The following is an 8,712-nucleotide window of genomic DNA, read 5'->3' on the forward strand; positions in this document are numbered from 1 at the left end:
AGACAGGATATCACTTCATAGTGAGGAAGTTAAGAAGGGTGGTGGTGAGTCTCCTTGAGGCAGGCAGGGAGGGGCTGCAGAGGAGTAGGTTATCTACATATTGTAAGAGAGTACTAGTTTTGAGATTGCATGCTGTTAAATCCTGAGCTAGTGCCTGCCGAAACAGGTGTGGGCTGTTTTTGATCCCCTGAGGTAAGACAATCCAGGTAAATTGCTGGGCTGCATTAGTGTCTGGGTAAAGGCAAACAGAAAGTAAGAGTCAGGTTGTAGAGGAATGGTAAAGAAGGCATTCTTGAGGCCTAGGACCATGAAGTGAGTGGTGTTTGAGAAAATGTGTGACAGTAATTTATAGAGATTAGAGACTACTGGATGGAGGGGAATTACTGCCTCATTGATTAGGTGTAAGGTTTACACGAGGTGATAAACTCCTGAAGGTTTTTGAACAGGAAGGGTGGGGGTATTGCAGGGAGATTCCATGGGGATGAGTGAACCTGATTTAAGAGGTGGGTAATTATTGGTTTAAGGCCTTAGAAACAGACACAGTTACACATTAAACAAAGACTTCACATATTATGAATTAAGAAATTTAAGTGAGCGCGCTTACTTGTTTCAACTCAAATTATACTAGAGATATTTTCTGACAAACAAAAAGACAAGATGGATTACTTACTCACATAGCTTAATATACAATTCTGTTTCTTAAGTTTTTTCGAGATGGCAGGGAGTTGCCAGCATAGGGGGGAGGAATAGAGAAAGCAGACGGATGGACAGTGTGAGCAGCTGGATGGAAAGAAGGAAGGTCAGAATCTGCAGGAGGAGGAGGAGGAGGTTAAAGTATTGGTGTGGCACCACATGGTCAGAGGAGTCAAAAGGATTTAGAGCTCTGAGGAGAGGGGAGAGGACGAGGAGGAAAGAGGCACAGTCCCAGTTTGTACGGAAGGAAGAGGGGTCGGAGAGGAGACAGACAGAACTGCAGTTTGTAAGGAGGGAAGAGAGGTCAGAGATGAGACAGGCACCGCAGCCAGAGCCACAGCTTCTGAGGAAGGGGGAGGGGATGAGGAACACAGTGGAGAAGGGAGAGGCCCCCGGCCAGCAGGGGAGGAGAAAGAGAGACTGGTGAATGAGAAAACAGGATTTAGTGAAGGGAAGGGGCTTTCTGGAGGGAAGTGACTCCAGCAAAAAAGATTTGCTGAGGGAGTAGAGAAGGATCCCGAGAGAGGGGTACCCTGGGGGTCAGGCAGGAGGGAGAGAGTTGGGAGTCCATGGAGAAGGAAAGATTAGGAGCAGAGGTTTCAGGTGAGGTTTGTTTGGCCAAAAACGGCCTGCGTGTGGAACAGAAGGCACAGAAATTAAGGACAGGAGAGAAAGGAGAAGAAAAGCCTGCACGTAAGGAATTTCTGATGCCCTCCCCGTCCGGTGGCAGAAATTGTCAAGATCTCTTAGGATATTGTAATCGAATGTCCCGTTTTCAGGCCAATGGGAGTCATTGTCTAGTCTGTCCTGAGGCCATGCTGTGTTACAGAAGAAGATTAATTTCTTCATTTTGAGGTCTGAGAGACTGAGTTTGGTGAGGTTTTTTATGAGACATCCTAGAGGGGGCTGGTCGGAAGGCTTAGACCAGTGTTTCCCAACCTTTTTTGTGCCATGACCCACCTTAACCTTTCTAAAATTTTTATGTCCCCCCCCATGTAACATACATAATTTTTAACATTAAAAAATTGATTTGTTCACTTAATAAACATAAATGATAGGTTCTAGGAAGAAATCACTATGAAATTGTTAACAAAACACAGTAAGTAAAATTTCAAAACATATAATGAAAAACAGAAATTTAAATTCCAAATAATTTTGGCCCTGGCCGGTTGGCTCAGCGGTAGAGCGTCGGCCTGGCATGCAGGGGACCCGGGTTCGATTCCAGGCCAGGGCACACAGGAGAAGCGCCCATTTGCTTCTCCACCCCCACCCCCTCCTTCCTCTCTGTCTCTCTCTTCCCCTCCCACAGCCAAGGCTCCATTGGAGCAAAGATGGCCCGGGCGCTGGGGATGGCTCCTTGGCCTCTGCCCCAGGCACTAGAGTGGCTCTGGTCACCGCAGAGTGACCCCCAGAGGGGCAGAGCATCGCCCCCTGGTGGGCAGAGCGTCGCCCCTGGTGGGCGTGCTGGGTGGATCCCGGTCGGGCGCATGCGGGAGTCTATCTGACTGTCTCTCCCTGTTTCCAGCTTCAGAAAAATTTTAAAAAAATAAAAAAATAAAAAAGTAAATTCCAAATAATTTTAATACAGATTTTTCTATATTAATTTATTATTTTAATTTAGTGTGATCCTTGCGCTTGATGTTTGCTGCACAGAGATTTTATATTAGGTTCCAATTTGGTTAGCTTTAGTCTCAAGTCTCCACATTGTGTTATATCCAGCCAATTTCTTTTTTTTACCAGTAAATCATTTACAGCACTAAATCCACATTCAGCTAAAAATGAAGATGGAAACGGTAGCAATAGTTTTCTTGCACATTTGGTTGAATTTGGGTATTTGATTTCTGTTTCCTCACAAAGCCATGCCATCACTCCTTTGATATTAAATAAAGCTTTAACTGACTCATCATTTTGCAATTCTGCGAGTTCTTCTTGATACTGCATATTTGATATGTCAGACAAATCCACTAACATTGGCTGCATCATCCATGTTGGGAAATCAATTTGTTTTAAATCCGAAAATCTTTCTTTTAAATCAGCCGATAGAATATTCAAATGATTGACAATAACAAGTAAAGCGGTATCAGTTACTTCACATTTTTGGAGCCAATGAAACTGTTTAAAGTTTTTGTTGTTAATATGTTTCTGACATAACTCAATATTGGTAATGAAACCAAATATCTTTGCTTTTGCATCGACAAGAGTTTTATTTGTTCCTTGAAGTTGCTTATTTAATATATTTAGTTTTTCAAAGATATCGGCTAAATAACTCACAAATGCTTTACCATCTATTGTTAACAGATACTTCATTTCAGGTTTGTCGCTTAAAAAATCACTAAGAGTATCAAACAGTTCCATAAATCTTTTCAAACAGTTTCCTTTAGATAGCCATCTTACTTCAGTATGAAGTAAAAGTCTCACATGGTCTTCATTTTGTTCTTCACAAAATAGCTTGAAAAGACGCTCACATTTGGCACTAGCTTTAATAGCATTAACACACTTTATTACTGTATGTAATACTTCATTCAGAACAGGCGAGATGTTTTTAGCTACCAAGTATTCCCTATGAATAACACAATGCACAAGAATCATTTCTGGATTCGCATCTTTCATCAATTTTAAGCAGCCATTTTTCTTGCCCATCATATTGGGAGCACCATCTGCAGCACAAGATGTTATATTTTTCATTGGTATATCATTGACATCTAAGTAGTTTTTTAGCTTATTATATATATCTTTGGAGGTAGTGGTGCTTTCTAATCTTTTACAGAACAACATTTCTTCAGCAAAATGTCCTGTATCAATATATCTTACGTAAGTTATCAATACTGCCTCACTGTCTCTCAAAGTTGATTCATCCATTTGCAAGGAGAATTTTCTTGTTTTCAGCTTTTCAATAAGTTGTTTTTCAATATCCTCACTCATTTCGTCTATTCTTCTGCTAACAGTATTGTTACTGAGTGGCATAGCTTTTACATCTTTGTCATCTTTTTCAAGAACCATTTTAAGAAATGCTGATATTGATGGTTTTATTAAATTCTCTCCTATAGTGTGATTTTCTCCAGTTTTAGTGATGAATAAAGAAATTTGATAACTAGCCTCAAGAACACGATTATTAGTTGAAGTATGAGCAGTAAATAGAGACTTTAATGTTGTTCTTTTTTCAAAATTTTTCTTTAAAGTTTTAAAGTAACTCAAATCTGAATTAATATGAGCACTATGTTTCGCCTTCAAATGTGCCTCAAGACGACCTCGTTTCATTGATTCGTTGGTCAAGCATTGCTGGCATAAAAGACAAAAAGGAATCTACTCATCGTGAACAGCGGGTATGAACCCAAATTTTAAATATTCCTCCGAATATTGACGAGTTTTTTTCTTGCTTGCACCACTCATTTTACTATGGGCTATAAGAAATAAAAATAAGATCAATTAAAAACTAATATTAAAATATGTGTTAAAATATATTCAATGTGACATAGAGTAAACGTATACTAAAAATTCATATTTATTTAAATGTATATAACTCATTTACTACACTACCACCGCAAATCAAAAGGTATCTATATTTTTTCCACTTGACAAAATTTTCTGGAAAGTTATGCTTCTAAAATTAAAATTGTCATGCATGCACTATTATAGCCCCAATAATATTTATAAAATATTAGTGCTTTCTAGCCCCGATGCAAGAAGTACTTAATAAAGAGTGTAATATTGATAAAAATAAAATCAAATACTTACCAATTATATCTATACAATATATATATGTATATTTATTAAATCAACAAGCTTTTACAACAGTTTTGACTGACACTTATTTCAAATTAACACCAACTGAATGATGTGAAACACTACAGAAGTTGCGATGGGCCAATTAGGTGAGAATAACTGCATTGTTTAGCGAGTTTTTAAAATGTCCGGGGTTCCCCGCGGCAGACGGCACGCTCCGCGGTGAACCCAGGATGAAGTTTACTTGACCACGCCAATCACCCAGTTGATATTTTGGTCTCGTCAAATGAAATTATACTTAATAATTATTTACCACAATTATTTAAGAATTGCATTTTTTGTTAAATTTGGCACCGATATCTAGCATTGCATTTAAATGGCCCAGGGCGAAAGAGTTAAAGTCGTGTCAAGTCCATTTTCAAATTGCCCCCTTTAACTATCGAATTGGCCCCTGTGGGGCGTGGGCCCCACGTTGGGAAACACCGGCTTAGACTCTGAAGAGCCCATAGTGGAGACAGGTGAGCAAGAGGGGGCGTCCCTGCCTTTTGTCACTGTCCCAAGAGGAGAGAATCTCCATGTGGGGGAGTCGTCCCTGATAGAGGTCGTCACCACCTGTCAGGGAGCTCAGAGGACAAAAAGTTCGAGAGAGTGGAGAGATTTGGCTAGGCGCCTACTCTTTTGTGCAGTCCACTGAGACTGAAAGTCAAACCCCTCAAAAGTGAGGCGTGTCAAAGAAAACCATCTGACCAGGAAGGGGTGTTTTTAGAGAGAAATTTGGAGGCCAACTGGGGAAAGGGAAGGGAGAAACTCCTTACCTTTCTGGTCCAGCAGGGGTTCAGGACAGGGTTAGACTGCCAGCCAATCGACCTACAATTACACGTCCAAACAGAATCAGGGAGTAAGCCTGGGATGAGCTGCCGCTGCCCACTGCTTCCCTGGTTGTAAGTTTGGACGGCAAAGAGGGATCGTCCAGGCAGTTAGTACCCTGTCCCGGGTTTCGGCACCAAATGTAAGAATGAGACGTCACTCCATCACCAGATGTGCAGGCTTTATTAGAGGAGAAAGACCTGCCGGGACACTCCTCCAGGAGAAGTGCACCAGGTTACAGACTAGGGGCGAGTTATATAGTGTTTGGGAGAGCCTGAGGGGATACTGAGGCAAAAGTCCTGGTATGTCTGGAGCCCCTCCTTGGGGCAGCTTGTCAGCTTTTTGGAATTCCTTTGTCTCAGGGGCAATAGTCCAGTAAGGGTGAAGTCTGACAGATGAGCGGAACATCAAGAGGGCAGTTTGGAATACACATATCTATCACTGTCCTAATGGAAAAAGCCATATCAGTTTTTTCTTCCTAACACTATGCGGCTAAATTGAAGGGTACTGGCACATGTATTCACATTTCTCACTTGAAAAGAACAGCCACACCTGAATGGTCATCTCAGACTACTGCAGATCTTACAGTGATATCTCTAAACAACTCAAGACCACCACTAGAGTTCTCATTCCAGTACCAAAGCAGACAGCCCCTGATGCAGACAGCTCTCCCAAGACTCCAGACCAGTCCAGTCATACATAATTCCACCCAGAAATCCTTGCACTGTTCTTCCTTTTGACCACCTTTGTTTAATTTACTGATTATATTGCTATCATAACCTAAGTTTTGCCTGGACAAAACTCTTGAGAAAACATTCTTTTCTTAGCTCTAATCTTAAATTTTTAAGACTTTATTCATTTTAGAGAGGAGAGAGAGAAGGAGAGAAGGGGGAGGAGCAGGAAGTATCAACTCTTATATGTGCCTTGACCAGGCAAGCCCAGGGTTTCAAACCAGTGACCTCAGTATTTCAGGTTGATGCTTTATTCACTGTGCCACCACAGGTCAGGCTTAGCTCTAATCTTAAAATAAACATACTCAAATGTTATGTCTGCTTACTAGAATGACTACTCTACATGCCCTTCAGCACTCTTTTGCTACTGCCATTCAATCCAACAACAGAGGTGGATTTAAAGGCGGGCACACCAGGCACGTGCCCTGGGCCTTGACTTCTGAAGGGCCCCTCAAGACCCCAACTTTACACTTTTTTCTAATGTAAGTGGCCCAATATCTTCTTCTGTGCCCGAGGCCTCAAATGATCTTAATTCACCTCTGCAACAGCACCAATTTAACTGACTGCTTTAGCATAGGATAGGTAGCTACCGGACAGGAGAAGGGAAAGGGGGAACAAGAGGGTGTCTCTCACCCACTGAATGAGTCAGCAGTAGTAAAATCTGCCAAAACAAGATTACCAGATGTTCCAACTGCTCGGTAATGACACAAAAGGGGGACCGTTGAAACTCTATATGTTAGTTCTGATATCCAAGGAGGGGACCTTGAAACTTAAAACACCTTAAAACCCTTAAAACAACCCAAAGGCAGGACACTCAGACTAGCTGAGTTTCCCACTTGTGTTTTCTGCCAAGTATATATTCTTCTAATAAATTGCTTGCTTTGCTTAAATGCTGCAATTTTTTGTTGAGCCTGAATTCTTTCTTGCAAGCATGACAAAAAAGAAGGGGAAGGCCCCTGGACTTGGGTCTTCCCCAGTGGCAACTGTAGAATAGTCACCTGAGATCATTATACTCATGATGAAACCAGAATGAGTGGCTTGGCCTTTCAGCCTTGAAAGCTTACAAATTTAACTGGACATAGAGCTGGATTTAAAGTCCTGTTTTACTCTCAAACTTCAAAAAATGTTGATGGAGCACACAACCTTCCTGCATTTGTAGACAGATTCAGCCATAAGGTTCCCCGAACCCACAAGGGAATACCCACAAACGCAATTTGGATTCTTATTGATAACTTCTCTATTTTGAAAAAAATAAACAATTCAGGCAGTATCTTGAATTTTGTCTTTTTATAAATGTGTAACAACACTCTTTTGTATGATTCAGATGAGCATGAGTAGCATCTCAATGGGCCTTAAGCAACTACCATATTACTTCCTGCATTGTCACTCTATTGTGGGGAAATTCACGGAATAACAGCACTCAATCCTGAAAAGCAGATGCCCTTTCACTCCCAATACTACTTTGAAACTAGATCAAGAATCAGTATTTAATAACAAATAAATGAAATCTATCTGTTAGGGAATCCCTGATGGGAAACTTGGAAGAATCAAACCCTTGCTAATCTTTAGATCCTGACCCAAAAATATAGAGAGCACCTGAGGTATATTATCATCTAATATATGGAGGACATAAAGTCACTGCCTCAGAAATAGGATTTATACTTTCCTCAGAGCCTGCTTTGAAGGGCCTAACTATGTGTTCTCTTTGAGAGCACCTGGTATGTCTTCTTTTTATTTCTTTTCTTAAAAATATTTTTTATATTTCAATTACAGTTGCCAGTCAATATTATTTTATAATAATTTCAGGTGTACAGCATAGTGGTTAGACATTTATATAATTTATGAAGTGATTCCCCCCACTCACACACACAAAATCTAGTACACACCTGGCACCACACATAGTTATTTCAATATAATTAACTATATTTCCTTTGCTCTACTTTATGTCCCATGACTATTTGTGCTTCTTAATTCCTTCACTTTTTCATCCAGCATCCCCAACCCCCCCTCAAATCTGGCAAACATCAATTTGTTCTCCATATGAATCTGTTTCTGTTTTATTTGTTCATTTTGTTCTTTAGATTCCACATATAAATGAAATCATATGGTATTTGTCTTTCTCTCTCTGACTTATTTCACTTAGCATAATACATTATAGGGCTATATTCATGTTGTTGCAAATAAGATTTCATACTTTTTATGGCTGAGTAATAATCCATTGTGTATATGTACCACTACTTCTTTATCCATTCATCTATTGATTGGCACTTAGATTGTTTCCATATCTTGGCTATTATAAATAATGCTGCAATAACATAGGGGTGCATATATCTTTTCAAATTAGTGTTTCGGGTTTCTCTGGGTAAATACCCAGGAGTGGAATTGCTGGGTTATAAGGTATTTCCGTTTTTAATTTTCGAAGGATACTCCATACTGCTTTCCACAGTGGCTGCAGCAATTTGTAGTCTCACCAAAAATGAATGAGGGTCCCCTTTTCTCCACATTCTTGCCAATACTTGTTTGTTGATTTATTGATAATAGCCATTCTGACAGGTATGAGGTGACATCTCATTGTGGTTTTAATTTGTACTTTTCTGATTATTAGTGATATTAAGCATCTTTTCATATGTCTATTGGCCATCTGTATACTCTCTTTGTAGAAGTGTCTATTCAAGTTCTTGGCCCATTTTTTAATTGG

Source organism: Saccopteryx leptura, chromosome 3 (genome assembly GCF_036850995.1).
Source record: "Saccopteryx leptura isolate mSacLep1 chromosome 3, mSacLep1_pri_phased_curated, whole genome shotgun sequence".
Classification (NCBI taxonomy): Eukaryota; Metazoa; Chordata; class Mammalia; order Chiroptera; family Emballonuridae; genus Saccopteryx; species Saccopteryx leptura.